The 18,764-nt window shown below is 50.6% G+C and overlaps 1 protein-coding gene across 2 annotated transcripts in view; it reads left to right on the forward strand.

Moving 5' to 3' along the window:
• Window positions 1-5: 5 nt before the first annotated feature.
• The window catches only part of JAKMIP1 (janus kinase and microtubule interacting protein 1), a 174,640-nt gene continuing 155,881 nt past the window's right edge, over window positions 6-18,764 (forward strand). The window contains exon 1 of one of the 2 annotated variants that reach the window (XM_032254158.1): window positions 6-342. The gene's annotated coding sequence lies outside the window, so the exon portion shown is untranslated. Of the gene's footprint in view, window positions 343-6,082; window positions 6,409-18,764 lie in introns of those variants that run through there. The other variant, XM_032254157.1, reaches the window with a different exon arrangement.

Below are 18,764 nucleotides of genomic sequence, written 5' to 3' on the forward strand. Positions count from 1 at the left end.
GGGGCGGGGCCGTGCCGGAGCCGGGCGCCGGCTGCTGAGGGAGCCGCAGCCACCCGCGTGCGGCACGCGCCGGCCGCCTGCCCCGAGCGCGGCCGCCAGCGCCGCGGCCTCTCCACTCCCGCCTCGCCGAGCCGCGCACGCGACTGCCATCCTCCTCAATTGCTTTTACGATTTTTTTGTGCATGCATTCATTTTCTGTTCCGTTTTGTCCTTTTTGAGGCGGTGGCGGCGGCGACAGCGGCGTAAGCTCGCAGCGGGGAGGGGGCGGCCGGAGGATGCGGCGCGGGGCTGCGCTCGCTACGCCTGCTGCTGCTGCCCGGCTCGGGCCTGAGCGCCGAGCAGGTGGGTACAGGTGCGCCGGGGGGCGGGAGGCGCGCGCCTGCCAGAGGGAACCCGTGGACCCCGCGACCGAGGGGCGGACCTGGCGGCGAGGGACGCGGCGACCGCTGCCGCCCCGCCCCATCGCCCATGTCCGTCTCCTCCGGCCGTCGTGCCCCCTCCGGATCCCCTTCCCCTCTCTCATCCCACCTCAGTGGTCCCCCACCCTTCCGTACCCATCCCCCACTCCTCTTCAGAGCCCCACTGCAAAATCTCCCAGCCGCTGCGTCGCTTCCCCCAACACCCCCACCCGGCCCCGCCCCCAGCCCCCGTGTCTCCTTCACGCCACCCCTATTTCCACTCCTCTCCGGATTCCGCCCCCAAGCCAAGGAGCGGGAGGGGGGACCCACCCGGTGCCTGCGGGAGTGGCGCGGGGGGCGTGGCCGGCCGGTCCCCTCCGTGTCTTCCACAGGGTAGGTCGCAGCCTCCCAGATCCCCGCCCAGGTGGCAAAGAAAATGGAGCTGGGGACCGCGCCCCGGCGGCGGCGGGGGGCCCGAGGGCGAGGCCGCCCAGCCCACACCCCACCCCACGCACGGCACACGCCGCCGCGGCCCCTGCCACGCACACCCTCGCGCTGCTCCGCCCACGTGGGCGCCGGGGAGGAGGCTGGAAAGATGGGAAGAAAGGCTGGCACCCACCCTCCTGCCGGGCCTGCGCGCCCTGGGCGCACCGGCCTCCGGAGATGGCGCGCAAGGATTGACTCCCGTAGTGCCAGACGCCTTGCCCAGCGCCCTGCGTCGGGGCTAGCGGCCTCGCTGACCTGCGTCAATCAGTGCGCGGCGGCCTCGCCCCCAGCCCCTTGGTCCATTGCTCCATCCTCACTGCTGTGGGCTCCGGAGGATCTGGCCTTGGCAGCCCGGATGGAGGCTGCTTACGAGGCTGGCGCTTCTTTTTGCCTTAGAAGCACCCTGCTCCCCACACACCCCAGCCCGCCCGTCTGAAGGCTGGGCCAGCCTCGGCTCTCCGCCAGCCTCTGCCCGGCTCTCTGAGCTCCGGCAATACTGTATCTAACTGCCAGCCCTCCGCCGCCGCCCGCCCCATCTGTACACACTCGCAGGCACACTGTCCTTGGCCTTTGCCCGTGCTGTGCTCTCTCCGGGAACGCCCTTCCTTCATCTGGACAGCTCCTTGCAGACCAAGGTCAGGGAGATCCCCCTGCCCCTCCTGAGCTTGCCTGGGCGGTGGAGCTGTCCCAGGATACTGTTACCATCTGATGGCCTCCGCCTCCCAGAGCAGAGGAGGTGGTGGAGAGGGCAGGGGCAGCCTCAGCCCCTCTCCCAGGGCTCCCCCAACAGTGAATGTTGGGCATAGCGGGGCCATTCCCTGTAAATCAGAGCAACCCGTTGGTGTGGAGGGCGAGGCCATGGGAGGAGCTGGCCCTTCCTCTGGCTCCCTGGGCTGGTGGGAGTTGGCTCCACTAGCTGGGATGGGCAAGAAGGAGGGACACATTCGCGGATGGAGCGGGGAGGTGGAGGGTTAGAATCCTTTCCTAGCAGGGCATTGCCACCCACCTCAAGACCTGTGGGCTCTGCAGAGACTGATGTTGTGGCAGAGGCTTGTGCCTTTTTGCAAGATTTTTGTTGTTGTTGAGACGTGTACGGGTCTGTAATGCTGAACTTCTCCGCTTCAGAGTCTGGGGTAATTCTTACCTGGAGTCTTTTTACAGTAAGCAGCCCCCAAAAGATCACAGTGCGGACCCAATGAATGAGATGATTGCTATTTTCCTCCTTCACAAACCACCCGTGGCTCCCACTGCTCCGACGACCTCACCAGTTCCTCAAATCCTGGCTTCCCTGGGTCATCTCTCGCCTCTCCCCGCCAGGATGTCTCAGCCATACCTGCTGCCTCTGTGTTATGTAGTCATGTTTTCACACTTGGGTTTTTCCCCACGTGCTTTTTTTTCCCCTCTAAAAAAATGTCTCCTCCCTTGTGTATCTGGAGAACGATTCATGATAAAGCCCAGCTCTCAGGATCCATCATCGTGGTTTTCCCAGACTCTGCTAGAAAGATTGTGTGGATCTCTCAGAACTTTTTACATACATACGGTGTGATTATTTGTGTAGTTTTTCCTTAAGCAGATCTTGCCCACTAGAGACTGGGGACATGGGACACAGGGAGGTGGCCTGAGAGGTGGGCCCACTTTGGTGGGGGCTCTGTTGTCCTGGAGAGGTGACTACACGGACACCGTCCGTGCTGTCAGAGGGCCGTGTGCAGGGAGAGAGGGGGACAGGCTCCCCTTGGCCTGGCCAGGAGGGCTGCACGAGGAAGTGGCAGGACCGTGGCCCCACTCTCTTGGTGTGTAAGGGTGGATTGAGCTGTGGGACAAGTGGCAGAGGGAACAATTTCTAATGCATAAGCCAGCAACGATGGCCACTGCAGGCTATGGCTCTGTTGAACTCCTTGAGGGTGGACCTTGCCTCTCTTAGGGCTTGGAGCCAGACTGCCAGGGTTCCCACTCAGGCCCCGCCTCACTTAACTGTGATTGGGCAAGTGCCTCCCGGCTGGGGTTTCTAACTAAATGGGGGCCTCCCTTGGGGAGACTGAGGATGACTGCAGTGTGCCCCAGTTCTCCTGGGTCATTCTGCTCCCCACAGTGGCAGTGGGATCGACCTGCAGGGCTTCTGAAGTTGGACTCGCTTGTACTTTATCTCTCATCATGGTATGATATTGGGCAAGAGGATTAACCTCTCTGAGCCTCTGTGTCCTGCATAAAAGGGGAAGTGGGATCTCTTCGGCTAGGTTGGTGTGGGGGTCAGATGTGTGGCCCCTGGGCAAAGGTAGCACCTTTATGAGAGTGATGATGGTGAAGAAGCCATGAGAATGTTTATTCCTTTAGCTTTGTCACAGAACAAACTTCCACACCCATATTTGGGGTCCTTCTTTAGCTAACAATGAAACTAATGTCAGAGCAGTGGCCACTGTTGTGGGGGGCTGAGCGGTATGAGGGACAGGCCTAGGTCAGCGGAACTGTGTTGAGGACCAGCTCCCACTGTACTGACAGTGTGACATTGGGCAGGTCACACTGTGCCTCTGTGTTCACTTCCTTTTTCTGGATAAGGGGAAAGAGAGCCATATAAAGAAATGTCATCACTTAACGTCCCACTACTTTTGCACTAGCCTTGGGTTACCTCATCTTAGCTGCATGGCACCACACAGGGTTAGGTGTACGTGAACACTGGACAGGGAGTCGAGTCTCGGGACACGGGGACTCAGCGGTGGGGCTCCCTGACTCTGGAGTTCAGATGTCGCCCCATGGAGCACACTGACCTCTGGATTGGAAAAACGACCTTTCAACAGGGGTGGCATGAGAAATAAATCAGAAAGCCTTCTCAGTGCTTTTTTTTTTTTTTTGAGACAGAGTTTCTTTCTTGTTGCCCAGGCTGGAGTGCAAATGGCATGATCTTGGCTCGCTGAAACCCCCACCTCCCGGGTTTAAGCAATTCTGCCTCAGCCTCCCAGCTAGCTGGGATGACAGGCATCCACCACCATGCCCAGCTAATTTTTTTGTATTTTTATTAGAGACGGGGTTTTACCATGTTGACCAGGCTGGTTTCTAACTCCTAATCTCAGGTGATTTGCCTGGCTCAGCCCCACAAAGTGCTGGAATTATAGGCCTAAGCCACCTTGCCTGGCCCCTTCTCAGTGCTTTTAATGGAAGAACGTCACTGTTATGTCGGTAGTGGCCATTGGTGTTGCTGTAAGCAGGGGCTCAGACAATGACCCCAGGGCTGGCCACTGGTGGGACCACAGCATCCTGACTCTATCCCTGGATGTCTTCAGAAAGTATTTTCTTTGCTTATGCTTTTCTGAGGCCAAATGGACAGTGCAGGGGCTGTGGTCAGCAGGGAGGGGCAGGGACAGGGAAGGAGCTCTGGGGGCCTCATGCTGTCAAGGGCTGGGTTAGGAGCCCCTCCTGTAGAAGGCAGGAAACAGAAGTGCTTGCAAGGAGTGGCCACGGAGGTAATTATTAGGTTGGTGCAAAAATAGTCATGGTTTTTGCCATTACTTTTGCACTAACCTCATACTGGAAAGTAGAGGAGAAGGCCTGGGGTGAAAGCACCCAGGGGTACCTCACAGTGTGGGAGGGGCAGCTCCCCAGTGGGGACGGGTTCTCCCTCCTGCCTTTGATATTAGTTTTGGTTTTCAGAACTGCAACAAGAAGAATTATGCCTTTCATAAGTCTGCAGAGGTGAATTGACAGAAGTGCCATTTTTCTTCATTATAACAGTTAACATGTGTGAATGGCACTTAGCGAGTGCCAGGATCTATGCCAGGGGCTTTTGTTAATAAAATTTTATTAGAATACAGCCATGCCCATTTGTGTATGTGTGGTCTGTGGCTGCATTTGTGCCAGACTGGCAGAACTGAGCAGCTGGAGACATCTATGAAGCCAAAGACATTTACTCTCTGGCCTTTTCCAGGAGGAGTTTGCCTCCCACTGGTCTGTGCTGTTCCTGGTCTGACTGAACCCATTTAGTCCCAGAGGGATGCACGCACCTGCATTTCTATTTTATAGAGGGGCACAGAGACGCTCTGAAGCTCACCACAGATCACAAAACCAGTATGTTCCAGAGCAGGGATTTGAAGCCAAGAAGCCCACATTCTTTTTTGGGGGAGGGGACAGGGGCATGGAGATTCATATCTATATTAGCTTCTAATTTAATTTTACCATGTTCAGAGGATGTGGTATGTGTGACATCTATTTTCAAAAATCTGTTGACAATTTCTTGATGGCCTAGCACCTGATCATTTTTCAAAATATTTTTTATCATGGTTGCTATATTAAATATATCAAAATATTTAATCATGGTTAATATATTAACCATTTTTTTTTTGAGATGGAATTTGACTCTTGTTGCCCAGGCTGGAGTGCAATGGCTTGATCTCAGCTCACCACAACCCCCGCCTCCTGGGTTCGAGTGATTCTCCTGCCTCAGCCTCCCAAGTAGCTGGATTATAGGCATGCGCCACCATGCCTGACTACTTTTGTATTTTCAGTAGACATGGGATTTCTCCATGTTGGTCAGGCTGTTCTCGAACTCCCAAACTCAGGCGATCCGCCTGCCTTGGCCTCCTAAAGAACTGGGATTACAGGCATGAGCCACCATGCTGGCCATATTAACCTCTTCTAAGTATACAGTTCAGTGGCATGAATTACATCCACATTGTTGAGCAGCCAGTGCCACCATTCACCTCTAGAACTCTCTATCATCCTTACCTGCAGCCCACATTCTTCACAGATGCCCTGTGCTGTCTTGGGGGAGTTTTGTGCAATAAAACAAATGATAGTGGCATCATAATTTAGCAGAGAAGGCTTTGACATCAACCTTGGGTTTGAGCACCAGCTCTGCCATTTACCACCTAATCTTGTGCCATCGGCTGCAGCCCCCTGAACCCTCTGCAACTCAGGTTCCTCATTTGGGAAATGGGGATCACCCCAACCTGGTCCCTGCACATCCGTCAGTTGTGAGGATGAGACCAGAGAACGGAGGTGAAAGGGCTAGTCTAGCATCATCCAGTGGACAGCAGCTGCCATGCCTGGCCCTTTTGTTGGGCACCACCACCCACTTGTGTTAGATCCACCCATTCCTCTCTGTGTGGTCCAAGGTGGCCCCTTTATCCTTTCCAGACCTTGCAAGCATCCTCAGGACCCACTGCACATCCTAAAACTTCCAACTGGCCTGGGAGGACCCGGGTACAGGCCGCCTGCTCTCCTGTCTCCCTGTGGCTTAGAGTGGCTGAAGGGCCACTTTAAGGAATGAAAGGGGTTTTGTGTGCACCAGCCAGGGACTGCCAGCGGGTGTTTATTGTGGTAGAAATACCCTTGTGCCTGCTAGGTCAGAGGGAAGCGTTGGCTCGGTGTGCTGGCCTCTGCGCCTCTCCCTTGGCTGCATTTTGAGTCAGGAGCCTGAACTGGCCCCTGGTCCCTCCTCAGAGCTTGGAGGCATCAGTGGGTGGGAGGCATCACTACGGGGTGTCCTTCCTGTGAGGACTGTGAGGGGTTGGCAGTGGAGGCAAGGAGCGAGCTGGTAAGTAGCTTTCCGCTTCTTTTTACCCTTGGGCTTCTGTGTCCTGTCTTCTCCTGCTCTATCCTGTTGCATCTGGTGACTGGTCACCCTTCTCTGTGTGTTCCGACCTGGGATTGTATTGAATGAGATCATAACCTGTGTCTTCCACTGAAGCAATTCTTTTCCCCCTTCTTTTTCTTAAAAAAAAAAATTGAGGTGAAATTCGATGACACTAAATTAACCGTTTTAAATTATATAATTCGGTGGCATTTAGGACATTCACAGTGTTTTGCAACTATCACCTTTATCTAGTTACAAAACATTTTCGTCAGTACTGAAGATAACCCTGTACCTACAGGCAGTCACTCCTCAATTCCCCTCTCTCCTGCCCCGGCACCCATTCATCTGCTCTCAGTCTCCTTGGATTTGCTTATTCTGGATATTTCATAGACATAGAACCAGATTGAATGTGGCTTTTTGTGTCTGGCTTCTTTCACTTAGCCTGATATTTTCAAGGTTCACCCGTGTTGTAGCAAACGTCAGTGCTTCCTTCCTTTTTATGGCTGAGTAGTATTCCATGGTCTGTATGTAACGCAGTTGACCATTCATTTGTGGATGGACATTTGGGTTGTTCTCACCTTTGTGGCTGGTATTGGAAGCAGTGCTCAGGGTGTTAACATTTTCTTCCCAGGGCTTTGGCTGCCCAGGTCCTGTTCTGCAGGCTCTTCCTGTCTCTCCTCCCTGCTCACTAATATGTCAGTTCAGCCCCTCATGATCAGCCCTGTTCTGGGGGCTCCCAGCCTTGACTTGTCCTTGAAATCTGCAGAATGGTTTGTTGGCTCCTCATTTTCCAAGCAAAAGCGTGGGAGTGCCCCAAGCAGGAGGGATGAAGTAGGAGCCAGCCGAGTGCCCCAGAGAGGCAGCTGGCACAGTGCGGGGAGCCCTGGCCGCCTTTCTGTCGGCTGCTGGAACACACTGGATTCTTGCTGCTCAGAGCGCTTGTGTGAGCTGCTTGCTGCCTGGAATGTTCTTCCCCTGCCCTGGCCCAGACTGGCTTCTTTTCATCCCTCCTGTCTGTATTAGTCAGGGTTCTCTAGAGGGACAGAACTAATCAGATATATATGTCTGTGAAGGGGAGTTTATTAAGGAGAATTGACTCACCGATCACAAGGTAAAGCCCCGTGATAGTCCGCCTGCAAGTTGAGGATAAAGGAAACCGGTGGCGGACCAGCCTGAGTCCCAAAACCTCAAAAATACGGAAGCCAACAGCACAGTCTTCAGCTTGTGGCCAAATGCCCGAGAGCTCCTGGCAAACCACTGGTGTAGGTCCAAGAGTCCAAAAGCTGAAGACTTGGAGTTCGATGTTCGAGGGCAGGAAGCATCCAGCACGGGAGAAAGATGGAGGCCGGAAGACACGGCAAGTCTGCTTTTCCAACTTCCCCTGCCTGCTTTATTCTAGCGACGCTGGCAGCTGATTAGATGGTACCCACCCAGATTGAGGGTGGTCTGCCTCTCGCAGCCCACTGACTCAAATGTTAATCTTGGGCAACACCCTCACAGACACACCCAGGATCAATACTTTGCATCCTTCAGTCCAATCAAGTTGACACTCAATATTAATCATCACAATGTCTCAGCCTAAATTTCTACTCCTAGTGGAGGTCTTCTCTGACTGTCCCAGATAGCGGCTGTGCCCCCCAGTCCTCATCAGTACCCTGTTTGCTTTTGAGAATAATCATGATCTGAAATGATTTTATTCTCATTCCCCCTCCCCAAAAGCTAGAATCAAGCACTATGAGGGCAAGAACCCTGCCTGTGGGGTTTCCTCTCCTCTGTCAGCACATTGGCACAGAGCAGGTGTTCAATAAGTAATCACTGCTATTGACTTAATTTCCGAACTCCACCCTGCTAGTTCTGTGATCGAGTGCTCCTTCCTTCATCTTTCTGAGCTTCACTTCCTTCTTTTGTGAAATAAAGAGACTGTCCCTATCTCTTGGTTTTGGATGCTGACCAAAACCAGAACAGGCTCACTGGTGTCTGCGCGCAGTGGGTGTTTGTCGGCCGGTGCTGCTGCTGGTGTTACTTGTGGAAGTCATGGTCATCGTGATTGTGAATGAGTTTCCTAATGCCAGATGACTCATACACTTGTCCTGACACCACCAGGGGACCTCCTGGAGCCAAGCTGTCCCATTCCAGTAGCCAACTGCCGCTAGGGGCTATTGAGCACTGCAGTGTGGCTCCTGTGGATTGAGATGGACTGTGAGTGAAAAATACACCCTGGCCGTGTGTGGGGGCTCATGCCTGTAATCCCAGCACTTTGGGAGGCTGAGGCGAGTAGATCACCTGAGGTCAGGAGTTCGAGACCAGCCTGGCCAACAAGGCGAAACCCTGTCTCTACTAAATTTACAAAAATTAGCTGGGTGTGGTGGCAGGTGGCTATAATCCCAGCTACTCGGGAGGCTGAGGCAGGAGAATTGCTCGAACCAGGGAGGCAGAGGTTGTAGTGAGCTGAGATCCCGCCATTGTGCTCTAGCCTGGGTGACAAACAAAACTCCATCTCAAGACAAAACAAAAACAAAACAAAACAAAAATAAAAAAATGCCCCTGAGCTTGAAAACATGAAAAAAACCAGAATGTAAACAATCTTAGTAACAATTTTAACATGAATTGCACTTTGAAATGATGCTGTTTTGTATATATTGGGATAAATGAAATGTATTATTAATTTCACCTTCTTTTTACTTTCTAAACTGTGGCTACTAAAAATGTGAAATTACACGTGGCATGCACGTTGTATTCCTCTGGGCCTTGCTACTGTAGCTGTAAGTGCCAGAGGGCAGGGTCCAGACTCAGGTCTGTGGGGCTCACCCCAAAGTTCTGCCTTCTATGAGGTCTGTGACCTCAGGCACGTTGATGAAATGGTTTTTGTGCTTCAGTTTCCTCCTCTGTAAACAAGAAGCTCAGCCTGATGACAATGACAATGCACCTTTGAGGGCCACTTTGTGCCCTGCTAGGATCTGGGGCCCGCTGAGGACAAGGGGTGGCAAGGTCTCTGCCCACAGCAGCTGATGTTCTGGGGAAGGGAAGACCCACATCCTCTGCAGTTGAAATACAGAGGCTGACCCTGGCACTAAGCCTGTGATGAGTTCTCTGGAGGGTGTCAGGAGGGAGATGCAGGGGACAGTCACACTGGTGGTGGGAGCTGCGTCTCTGGTTGTGAGCCCTCGGGAAGGCCTGGTAAGGAGCACAGGGATGGAGCTGTCTGGAGCCTGAAGCATGGTAGGCTCTCACTCACTGGCAGCCAAGCCCATGACTTTGGCCTGGCCCAGGATTGTCAGGCCACTCTATTGCCTCTCTGCCACTCAGCCTGTGTCAGCCTTTTGCAATATTCATTGCACGAAGATTTAAGAGTTTGCAACCTCATGTTCATTTTCTGCAGTCCCTGCATCCCGCAGTGTGGGCGAAGCTGCTGTGTATCCCCGTCCCGGAACTGCCCCACACCGGCTCTGATTGCTGAGGGCGGTTGATTCTCAGGATGTGGTGTAGGCTGCCTGTCCTCTTGTTTGATGCACCTCCTCTGCTCTGAACCCCATCTCCGCTGCTTTCTGTCAGGCCTAGTAGGGGGCTAGGAGCTGAGTTCCCGACCTAGCCAGGAGCCACGAGGGAGATATGTCACATCACTCTGGGAGCTCCAGTGTCCTGGGGTATCACCCCGTCCCTGTCACTGGGTGTATGTGCTTGCTCCACGTGGAGAGATGCCTGGGGATACCTTTGTCCTGAGGTTTGCCGGGGTTGGCTAACGCTGTCATCCTCATTTTCCTCATGCACACCTGCAGCCTGGCATCGTGCTGCCTGCTAGGGTTGGGGGTGAGAGGCAGGGTGTGGCCACAAATAATCAGGAATAGCCCCAGGTGATTGTGGAGGTTGGCAGTAGACCTTTCTTCCCAGCCCTCTCCTTGGACCTCCACCACCTCCTTGCTGGGGAATGAGTGACTTATCTGAGCTTTCACAGGGAGAAATGGCAGTGGTGGGTTCAACCTAGCTCTGGCTACTCCTAAGGGTGCTGTTCACCTATGCAGAGAGTGTAGGGTGAGCAAGTCTAGCGAGGAAAAGTGCAGCATGGGACGTTGTTAATACAATTGCATTTATTGGGGATTTTTGTTGAAGTAGATTTTAGCTGCTCTTGCCACAAAAAATGTGTAACTATGTTAGATAGAGAGATATGTTAATCTGCTTCACTATAGTAACCATCTCATGATCTATATGCAGCCCATAACATCATGTTGTAAATTTAGCCTGGCATTCCAGCCCCCATGGCCTGCTCCCAATTCAGTTCCCATTATTTCCCCCATGAACCAGAGTCCTCTTCTGAGGTGCCACTCCCTCCATCCTTCTTGGGCCCCAGAGAGACCCACTTACTTACCCTACAAATGAGGATTGAATGAATGGAGTCATCAGGGCTGGATTAAGATAGGCCCAGGGGCAGGGGAATGGACTAATGGGCCTTCCTTTCTCCTCTGATTTTCCAGTGTGGCATGGCCTACCCTGCCTCCCTCTCCTGCCGTGCCTGCTGCAGTGCTGTGTCCAGCAACACTGTCCCTGGTTGCTCTCGACTGAGCCAGGCCTTTGCACATGCTGTTCCCTTTGACAGATCTGCCTGTTTGCCTCCCCCAACCCCATCCATTTGTGCTTAAGATCCATCATGTGCCTTCCTCCAGAAAACTCCACCTCCAGGCTGGGCCAGGCATAATCCTAGGGCTCTCACTGCCCCATGCCACCCTCTGCCCTGGCCAGTGTGTATTGCAGCTGCCAGTGACTTGTCTGACTCCCCTGCTAGACAGAGGGCTCTCTGAGGGTAGGAATGCCTTCCAATTCACACTGGGACTCTCAGAGCCTGGCCAGGGCAAGGTGCACAGTAGGTGGTTCATAGATTTTTGGCTTTTAGTCTCAGATTCCCATAATGTCAGTGTTGGGAGGGACCTTAGCAGGAGCACAGTATGTTCTCACTATTGCTTGCGTCAGGTCTGGCCTGTGCTTACAAAACATCACTGTGTTCTCTGCAGAAGATACTTCTAGTGACAGTCAATTGTCAGAGCCTCAGATACCATAATGCCTGGGGTGGGAATACCCCAGATTGTTGTATCAGTCCAGAGATGACATTTGTGAAGGTTCTGTAAAACTCAGTTTCCCTTTCCCTCCTCAGACTGGGATTTCGCTACCTTACAGTGCGGACTGCTTTTAGTTTAAGGCAGCAGAAAAACGTTAGAATGCTGTTCTTCAGAAACAAACCGTTTTCCTGTGTTCCCGGAAGGTCATATTTCTTATTCCATTAGCCTGGTTTTTCTCTGTCTCACAGCCTGTACCCTCTGAATGCACTTTGGAAGACAAACCTTCTTTCTGGATGTTGGCAGGACTGCTTTGTGGGGCCAGGGCGCCTGGTGAGTGAGCTCATTATGCCCAGCGGTAATTGGGTTTCTGCAGCAAGTCTTGGAGCCTTCCAGGCTCAGGGCTTGACATGGTTCTTTTTGCCAAACAGATATCTTATTTTAAAAGGGCCTGGATGCCCCCACATTGTGCCTAATCTATTTAAACCACTGGGCAGATGTGTGATTTCCTGACATGATCTATCTCTCCCAGGAAATACCATAGGCACCCAGGATGAACAGAGTCTTTGAGGGCCTGTGCATTGCAGAGCCCCTGATTTTTCAATAGGGATGGCTAAAAATAAATGCAAGACACTTCAGACTGAAGACACAAACAAGTCTTATAGCTGGATAGGATATTAGAAATTAGATATTAGAATTACTCTAGCCAGAAGATGGGGGAGGGATGCTGTTGCCCCAAACCTCAGGTGCCCCAAATTAATAAGTTGTTGTTCACTTGGAATTTCACAATTCATTTCCTCCTGGGTTGTAGCTTCCCTTAATCATTGTTAGTGAGCAGAAGGCTTTGGGGGTATGCTAAGAGGTTGAGTGGCAAGGAGGTTTGGGGTGTGTTAGGTCACTCTTAGGCAGGGATATGGGCTGAATGGTTTGGGGTGGTGTCTTATCTGTCTATTGTGGCAAGTGCTGAAAGGACCTCTGCTTATCAGAGCGTCCTGAGCAGAGGTGTCCATGAGAACAATGCCACAGCATTTGAAAACATCCACATCGTGGACTCTGTTATGAATCCTGACCATCCCTTCTCACCTTATTCTGAAGCACTGAGCTGTCTCCACACTTCCAGTCACCACATGTCACAAAGGGGATCTCCAAAATACTATGACCCCATTCTGCCTTCTTGTAAAAAGGTCAAGCTGTAGACTTCCAATCTTCCAACCCAGGAAGCTGGTAGTGGACATTTTTGCAGATGTTGTTCAGAGACGATTGGATAAATAATTGATTGGCTCTCATTTACTGGAACCAAAAAGAAAAAAAATCATGACAGATTTGAAAAGTAGCCATTCAAGAAATTTAAAATTGTCAGACAGGTAATTTTGCTATCTAAATTTAAAAGAAATACTTCCTTGAAGCCGTTGCTCCTGACTTATATGGCAAACATGGCACCTGATTCATGTAATACAATAGAAGGCAGTAATGGAAGAGTAAAGGATAAAAAAGACATGAGGCATATTGAAAACAAAAAGTAAAATGGAAGACATAAGTCCAACTGTGTCAATACTATTAAAGATGAACGGGTTAATTAAGCCAATCAAAAGGTAGATGTTGTCAGGGATAAAATATATGATTCAAATATATGCTGTCTTAGTCCTTTCAGGCTGCTATAGCAAATCACCTTAGACTGGGTAGCTTATAAACAATAGAAATTCATTTCTCACAGTTCTGGAGGCTGGGAGGTCCAAGATTAAGGCACTGGCAGAGTCAGTGGCTAGTGAGGGCCTGCCTCCCCATAGATAGTAGTCTTCTTGCTGTGTTTTCACGTGGTAGAAGGGGTGAGCTAGCTGCCTAGGGTTTTTTTTTTTAAACAAGGGCGCTAATCTCATTTATGAGGGCTCACCCTTGTGACCTAATCACTTGCCAAACACCTCACCTCCTAATGCTGTTATACAGATAACTAGAAATATATGAATTCTGGGGGGAGGATGTAAACATTCTGATCATAGCACTATCTGCAGGAGACACACTTTAGATTCAAGGATACAAACAGATTGAAAGAGAAAGGATGAGAAAAGATATAGCATGCAAATAGCAACCATAAGAAAGCTAAGGGGCTATACTGATATTAGACAAAATGAGTTAAAAAAAAGTTACTAGAGATAAAGAGCAACATTTTATAATGAAAAGAAGTTCAATACATCAGGATTATGTAACAATTATAAACAATTATATGTCATTAGGTGTTTGCATCTAACAACAGAACGCCAAAATATATGAAGCAAAAACAGACAGAAATCGGCTGGGTGTGGTGGCTCATGCCTGAAATCCCAGCATTTTGGGAGGCTGAGGCAGGCAGATTGCTTGAGCTCAGGCGTTTGAGAACAGCCTGGCAACATGACGAAACTTTCTCTACAAAACAATACAAAATTAGCCAGGCATGGTGTTGTGTGCCCGTAGTCCCAGCTACTGTACTTAGGAGGTTGAGATCAGAGGATCACCTGAGCCTGGGGTGGTTGACGCTGCAGTGAGCTGTGATTGCACCGCTGCACTCCAGCTTGGGCAATAGAGTGAGCGATTGTCTCAACAAACAAAAAATATGACAGAAATGAAGGGAGAAATAGATAATTTAACAATAATATTAATAAATTAAAATGGATATGTCAACACCCACTTTCCATAATGGGTAGAACAACTCTACAGGGATCAACAGGGAAGCAGGGAACTTGAAGTTCCTGGTCCACCATTAGAACTGGTCCACCATTAGACCTGACGGAACCCTATAGAATACTTGACCAACGGCCTGAGAATAAATATTCTTCTTTAGTGCCCATGAATCATTTTCCAGGATAGACCATATGCTAGGCCCTAATACAGCCTTAGTAAAATTAAAAGGAAATAAAACAAGAAACTAAAAACCAAAGCATGTTCTGTGACTGCAATGCAATGAAGTTAGAAGTCAGTGGCATCAAGCAGCTTCTGGCCTGTAGCTGATGTTCGGTTCTTGCCAGTCAGACACCGAAGGCCCCCACTTTTCCCTTCCTGTCCCATCCTCTATCACTCCTGCTTGCCCCTTCGCTTCCCTTTTATAACTGACTACTTGGCTACTTCCCTGACTCTTCCCACCTCTTTTTCCAACTTCCATGCTTTTGCTCACCATCCCACTTTCCTGGAATGCCCGTTCCTCAAACTTCCCCACCCTACTGTGCCTCCCAGTCCGCATCCTGCCCATCCACCTGATGTGCCCCTGGCCGGCTCCAGGAATCCTTGTCTGCTGCTCCTCCATTCTCCTCGCCTCAGCTGGGAGCTTTCCCTGCTTGGGACTTGTGTAATTCTCACCACACTTTGTTCGTTCTCCTTCCTGTGGCCCCAACCAGCCACTGTGTTGGGTGTCTGGCTGTGTCCACTTTTATCTCCATTACTGAATGGAGTGCCCCTTTTCTCCCTCTTATTGTCCAGCACAATTGTGAAATGACCTCCGCACTGAGGTAATTAAAAAAAATGTCCAGTCTGAACCAGCCTCACATTTAATTGTAGTCTATAAATATTTTCTCAATGTAGTTTTAATAGTTTAGATAGAAAACTTGGCTGTGGGCTGTTAAAGGTATTGCCTAGAACACCTTAATGAGCCTTATCAGGAGGGTTTGTAATGAACAGATCAGAGATGTGGCTCTCAAAATGAGGTCCCAGACCAGCAGCAGCCTCACCTGGGAGCACCTCAGAACCACATGTCCTCTGGCCCAACCCTGATCTCCTGGGACTCTGCAGCTGGGGTCTGGCTTTTAAAGAGCCCTCGGAGCAATTCTGTTATATTCTCCAGTTTGAGAACCAGGGCAGACAGGGCTGGTTCCCACTTGTATTAGTCAGGGTTCTTTAACGGGACAAAACTAATAGGATATGTATATTGGATATATATATATTGAAAGGAAGTTTATTACATGATCACAAGGTGAAGTCCCACAATAGTCCGTCTGCAAGCTGAAGAGCAAGAAAGCCAGTCCGAGTCCCAAAACATCAAAAGTGGGAAAGCCGACAGGGCAGCCATCAGTCAGCGGCCCAGGGCCTAAGAGCCCCTGGCAAACCACTGCTGTGGGTCCAACAGTTAAAAAGGTGAAGAACTTGGAGTCCAATATTCGAGGGCAGGAAGCATCCAGTACAGTAGAAAGATGGAGGCAGAAGACTCAGCAAGTCTCTTTCCAGCTTCTCCCTGCTTAATTCTAGCTGTGCTGGCAGCTGATTAGATGGTGCCCACCCAGATGGAGGGTAAGTCTGCCCCTCCCATCCACGGACTCAAATGTTCATCTCCTTTGGCAACAGCTTCACAGACACACCCAGGATCAATACTTTGTATCCTTCAGTCCAAGCAAGTTGACACTCAGTATTAACCATCACCCCTACCCTGTAGTTATGCATTCTGTTTGGCCATTTCTAAAATAGTTGAAAATTGGTTGCTTCCTTCAATAGGCACAATCACTCCTGCTCTCTTGCTGAATCTACAGGTGAGCAAAGGAGACCCTTGTTTCCTAGAGTGCAGATGGCAGCTCTTCCATCCATATAAGCACACATCCCACACTGGTACTTAGGGTGAAGGGTGTGCTTGGCTTTGAGTATTTTCTTGAGGAAGGGGGAGGGCACCTTGGCTTTTCTACTGCGGTCTCCTTGCACCCTCCCTCTTTGTGAAGATGAGCTGTATTGTCATTTCTAGGAAAGGAGGGAAGGCGGCAGAGTCTGAAAACCAGCAGTGGGCTGGGAGTGGGGAGGCCTGGTTCGAGTCCTGCCCCCTTCCTGGCTGTGGTGCCTGGGAGCAGGAGTGTCTGCCGTGTGCTGGGCAAATGGTTTCTGCCTATTGAGAAGGGATGACACTCACAGAACAGTGTGATATCCTCACTCCTCTTTGGGTTTGTCTTCCCATCCGCAAAATGAAGTCTTTTCAAAAGCAAAAGTTTTGATAGCTAAACCACTCTGCTGCAATATACAAAACAGAGAATGGATGGTTTATTCTCACATTTATCTTAGGCCTTTAAACTGACAGCATTCACTAGTTGTAAGGTCAACGAGGACAGTGAGGTTGCTCTGATGAATTTAACTTTCAAACGAAAAGTGTGGAGTGACAGTTGCAGTCTGAACAGCTGTGACATCCTGAGTATTTGTTGTGGTTGTGATAATATTCTGTTGTGATGATTTGCATACCGCATTTGTGATTCTGTTTTTGGGAGTGACTTGTCTTGTGTTCTCAGAGTGCATTTCACTGGAGATGACAGGAGAGGCCGTACCCCAAACCCTGCACAAAGCCGAGTGTTCACCTGGGAGCCCAGGTCCCTGCAGTGAGGCCTATCAGGGTGAATATTAGGTTTGCAGCCCATTTAAGTTGGTGTGATGTTTGTAGTTTAAAATTATTACACCTTGAAAAAAGAAATCAAGTATTTGTTGCTCCAGACCTTTGATCCCTGCCCCCCTACTGAACATCTTCAAGGAGCACCAGGGCTCTGTGGAAGGTGGTTTGAAAACCAAGTCCCAGCACCCTGAGTGCTGAAGGTTTTCTTCCATTTTATTTTTTAAATTATTAATTAATTAATCCATTTTTGGAGACAGAGTCTCGCTCTGTCACCGAGGCTGTGGTGCAATGGAGTGATCTTGGCTCACTGCAGCCTCTGTCTCCTGGGTTCAAGTGATTCTTGTGCCTCAGCCTCCCAAGTAGCTGGGATTACAGGTATGTGCTACCACTCCCGGATAATTTTTGTATTTTTAGTAGAGACAGGGTTTTACCATGTTGGCCAGGCTGGTCTCGAACTCCTGACCTTAGATGATCTGGTCGGCCTTGGCCTCCCAAAGTGCTGGGATTACAGGTGTGAGCCACAGTGCCTGGCCCTGTTCCATTTTAGACATCAGCCAGCACCCCTTCACAGGGCACCTGTGTGTCTTGTCATCTGCCTGTATCGCGTGTAGCTCTTCGTTCTGTCTCAACCTTCAAGAGTCCTCATATTACTAAGATGGGACCTGGGAACCTGGATCCTCCAGGACCATAACTGGCTGAGCTGAGCTGAGCTGAGCTTAGCTGAGTGGGAGGAAGAGCTGCCTTGGGAATCAGCACTGACCTGACCTCCAAGTCTCTGCAAGCAGACCTGGCGGGACCTGTGCCTTCCTAGGTGTCTCCAGGTCTTATCTGCTCCCTTCTTCCTCGGGATGGCTGTGGAGTTATAGGGAGTGTTTGGGAAAAGGAACAGTGTGTCTAGAAATGGTGATACATTTCTGAAACTCACACCAGACTCCAGGTGCTCTCCACTGGTCCAGGATAAAGCACAGACTCCTTGTTGTCACATATGCGGTCTCATCTCCTGTTGCTCCCACTGTTACCTACTGTCTCAGTCCATTTGCCTGCCATAGCAGAAATACTATAGACCAAGGGGCTGAAACAAGAGAAGCTCATTTCTCACTGTCCTGGAGTCTGGAAGTCTGAGATCACAGTGCCAGACAATTTGGCTCATGGTGAGGACCCTCTGCCTGGTTCACAGGTGGCTGCCTTCTTCCTGGAGAGAGAGAGAGAGAGGAAGTAAGTTTCTCATGTCCCCCTCCTTTAAAAAAAATTTTTTTTTTTGAGACAAGGTCTTACTTTATTATCCAGGCTGAAGTGCAGTGGTGTAATCATGGATCATTGCAGCCTTGAGCTCCCAGGCTCATGTAATACTCCCACCTCAGCCTCCCAAGTAGCTGGGACTACAAATGTGCACCACCACGCCCGGCTGATTTTTTTATTTTTTGTAGTGATGAGGTCTTATTATGTTGCCACGGCTGGTCTTTAACTCCTGAACTCAAGCAGCCTACCGTCCTCAGCCTCCCAAAGTGCTGGGATTACAGGTGTGAGCCACTGAGCCTGGTCTCCTGTCCCTTCTTATAAAGTCACTAGTCTCATCATGAAGGCATCACCCTGATGACCTAATTACCCACCAAAAAGGTTAGAGTTTCATTGTATCAATTTGGGGAGGACATACACATTCAGTCCATAACACTGTCTCTTACCTTACGGCATCATCTGCCCTCCCTGAACTTGCCCTGACCCATCCTCCTCCTGTCTGCACAGGCTCATCTCCTTGGGCATCACCAACCCTCCCAAGGCCAGGGTGGGTTCCTCTCTGTACATCTCTCTGTCACAGACATGGTCACAGTGTGTGACTGATGCCTTTCACAGTCTTCTTCCCCACTGACTGGAGCTCTTCAAGGGAAGAAGCTGTGTGAGATTCATGCTTTAGGCTCAGCACAGGTCTGGTATGGAACAGGCACGAGGAT

Source organism: Sapajus apella, unplaced genomic scaffold (genome assembly GCF_009761245.1).
Source record: "Sapajus apella isolate SASKATOON/1434 unplaced genomic scaffold, GSC_monkey_1.0 scaffold85, whole genome shotgun sequence".
Classification (NCBI taxonomy): Eukaryota; Metazoa; Chordata; class Mammalia; order Primates; family Cebidae; genus Sapajus; species Sapajus apella.